This window comes from Hydractinia symbiolongicarpus, chromosome 3, assembly GCF_029227915.1.
Source record: "Hydractinia symbiolongicarpus strain clone_291-10 chromosome 3, HSymV2.1, whole genome shotgun sequence".
Lineage (NCBI taxonomy): Eukaryota > Metazoa > Cnidaria > Hydrozoa > Anthoathecata > Hydractiniidae > Hydractinia > Hydractinia symbiolongicarpus.
The window spans coordinates 10,504,637-10,508,229 of record NC_079877.1 but is presented as its reverse complement, the minus strand read 5'-3'; the positions used below and the strand labels follow the sequence as shown (position 1 = coordinate 10,508,229).

Below are 3,593 nucleotides of genomic sequence, written 5' to 3'. Positions count from 1 at the left end.
AGCCGACTCTTGTAATAGTTTAAACAGAATAGATTATAATGCTATCAAAAGATAATAGCAAATAATATGGCCACATAAGAAACTAAGCATTTTGTATAAAAAGGAACAAAATGGTTTTGAAATTTCTCCTTAGCGTCCTATATATAAGTATTTTTTTCTTGATCTAAGAACTAAGTTACGTTGGCCATTTAAAGTCAAATAAAAGCAAAAAAAAAAACAACAAAATACGACGTAACAGACATATTGCAGTTTTTTCCATGTTCAAACAAAACAACACGTAGTAAAAAGATCCGTGGTCAAACGTTGTCAGTTCTACATACATATGTAATTGTAGTTGGTACCTTACTGACAATTGTTGAGTCAAATTTCAAATTAGAAATATTATAATAGTGTTTTTTTAGCTGTTATATTTGCCATGCAACTGGCTTGACTAAATTACTTACCACTGCTTAGAAAATTTTTTACTAGACTATATGTTGAACGTGTGTAGCAGAATCACAAAAGAAGCAAACATGGCAAAGAATGGTAAATGTTTAAAATCATGGTTAAACAAAAAAAAAATATCAGAAAACTAGTGAAAACGTTGCCATTGTTTTAATGAGGGGTATAATTGTTTCAAAAGAAGAAAGCTACAAAGCAAACTCGTTCCCAATTTTTTTCTTCTTTTTTTATATTGAGTAGCTTGAGATGTAGTTTGTCTTGTGAGCAAGAATTCATAAGTTGACAACAGGTCCGTACTTACAACTTCACGTCGGATTTCACGGAAATTATGCTACAAAAATAAAAATTTCACTCACTTTTGTGACTACCTTGACAAGTGCTTTCCAACCAATATCTTAACACCAACAAACATTGGAGTGGTCAATTTGACCGGCGTGCGATCATTAGTTTGATACACCAATCTCTCATTCACAGGGCTTCTTCGCTTTCATAAAAAAATGGCTTGGGCAAAAGACTGCTATATTTTTCTCACAAGAAAGTTTCATTTGCTTTCAACGCAGTTTTAAATTTTGTTTTAGTAGTGGAAAATCAGACCGTGAGTACTAACGTATTTTTTAGCCGTTTAGCAACCTTTTACCCATGCCTCCTTGTTTTTTTTATCAGAAAGTTGTATGTCTGGATTATATATTCGTGAGTGATTTAATAGTGTTGACCCAAAGATTATCTTTTCATATTCTGTTCGCAATGATATATTACCTTTAATAATAACTTTAAATACAATGATAAATTATTCCCACGGAGGTATTATCGGCTAGCAACTAATCGTTTAAATTTTTACAATTAAAATCTCTTCTTTTTGTTTTGAGGAGTATTATCTGTAACTCAGCTGATTGTATGCATATAACTACATAAAGTGTATATTATTAGCAGAGCATCTATTATTTCTACGCCAAAACACATTTTTATGCCATATATTTTAAAACGTTAAAGCATTTTTTAAATAGGCTAACAAACAGCACAAACGGGGTCGTCAGTTTTAAAATACACGCTATTCCATGTGCCAGCTGCACAACACTTTTTGCGCACACGGACAGACAAAAATACTTACTCAAATTTACCGAAGTGTATCGATTAGTGAAAGTTTTAAAGGCGAAACATAGTTCTCCTTAAATTCGTGAAAGTTAATTTTCGCGAAATGCAAAGGTTTTTGCGATATTATCTGCACTTAATATAAGCCATTGCAGTCACTATAAAAATTATCCACCTTGTTTTTAGGTCATTGTTTTCGCGACCTGTATTAAAAGTATCAGCAATGGGAGACAACAACGCGTAATATCAAACATAAATTTCCAATTAAAATACATCTTTTGCTCCGGTGTGAAAATCCTATATGGACTCTAACATTTCTACTAAAACATAACACATTTTCACCAGAACCTCTTTAACAGAGATTTAGAGTGAGCTTCCTGAGCCTGGCAACATTCATATCTTGACAAAGAGTTTCTTGTTGGGTTTTGTCTGGTGAATTTTGTTTGATACAAAAAAGGTGGTTAAAGCGATCTGATGGGCCTTAAAATTTATGCCATATTTTGTTGCGTTTAATTACACTACGCTCGAGACTCCTCGCTAATAAAACTTTGCTGCTAAATAGCGCTATTTTTGAAACACCTTTTTGATAACAGCGTGGTTCAAGCGAGACAAGTAAGAAATTCGAACTGTCCATATCTGTACCGTGTTTTCTTTTTTTATTTCGCTGTCGGTGAGGTAAGAGAAATACACTATAAATTATGAGTGAAATATTATTAAAAATATTACAAAATATGAAAAGAAGTCAAAAAGGGCAAGCCTTCAATTTCTGGAAAACACTTGTTGCCTTTTCTCGTAAATAATCCCGTTAAAGTTTTCACTAACATACTTTTATAATTATCGCCTTTTTCTCTGGAGCTGCATTTAGCTAAATTGGACTGTATTTCACATCACATACACTGAGGAAACATAAACAGTCCAAATGGTCTCGACATTTTTTGTCATACCATTCGATGGCGCGTGTCTAAACACTGAGTTGAAAATATGATCAAGACAAACGGGACATTGAGACAAATAATAACGCTGAAGTTGACTCAGTAAAAAAAACATGACAAAAAAATTGTCAACAACTTAAACACACCCTTCTATTAACGCCCCTGCATAAACGCCTCCCTTTTTCATGATTCTTTTCGACATTGACAGAAACCAACTCTAACAGACCTTTGAAGTGCTGATTATCCAAATATGATGTAAATAATGACTTTGACCGATCATCGTTTTTAAAACTCAAATGAAATATCGGAAGAGAAGCTTTTAATGTGAGTACCGGTTACAATGTTTATGATGGTGTATATATTATGTAAAAAAATATGCAAGAAAAAATACAACATTTTATTAAATGCTTATCTCTTTCAAGCCGTATAGACTTCCCATATAAAAATTGTAAAATATCATTAAGCCGTTCGTGTGTTTATTTAAAGCATTACGGTCAAACTCGAACCAAGCAAGTAACATAAGACACGGTACATAATCTATAATTACTAAAATATGTACCATGAAACTAAAGCGATAGTATTATTATAACACTGCACACAATAACACGAAATACAAACTAACTTATCACAAAAAGGCTTTTCATAAAACGAAAATTATACGCCAAATGTGAATCCAATGTTTACAATTTACCACAAATGACAGTTTGTCTGTGCGTATCAAGAGATAATTATCAAAAACAAAGCAATGTATAGTTAGGGTTTCCAAAAATAAAAAAATGAGCTTTCGGTACCAAGTTATAATGAAAAGAGAAATAACTTTTTTACCGTTTTGTGGGCCCTGCAACCATAGCAAGATCAGCGATTCGTTGGACATGATTTTTTATTAGGAGTAGCATGCAAACGAATTAGATGATCTTTTGAGATATTTAAAGAGCTTATGATACATTGTTATATGTAATTGCTTGCAAACCCAGAAGATCAAAATAATTAGCTACGATTACACTAACAAATATACACAATCTAGAATTGTTTACTGAAAGAAAACGCTTTCGTATGTTAGGCCATAGATTACAAAATGTTTGTCACTGATAATGCTAGTTACGAGTACCCAAGTATAAGTCCATGTGTTAA

General features: G+C 32.5%; 1 protein-coding gene across 1 annotated transcript in view; it reads right to left on the bottom strand.

Annotated features, from left to right (window-relative positions):
* Nucleotides 1-3,593, bottom strand: part of LOC130635644 (sortilin-related receptor-like) — a 67,457-nt gene that overhangs the window by 55,494 nt on the left and 8,370 nt on the right. The window lies entirely within an intron of this gene.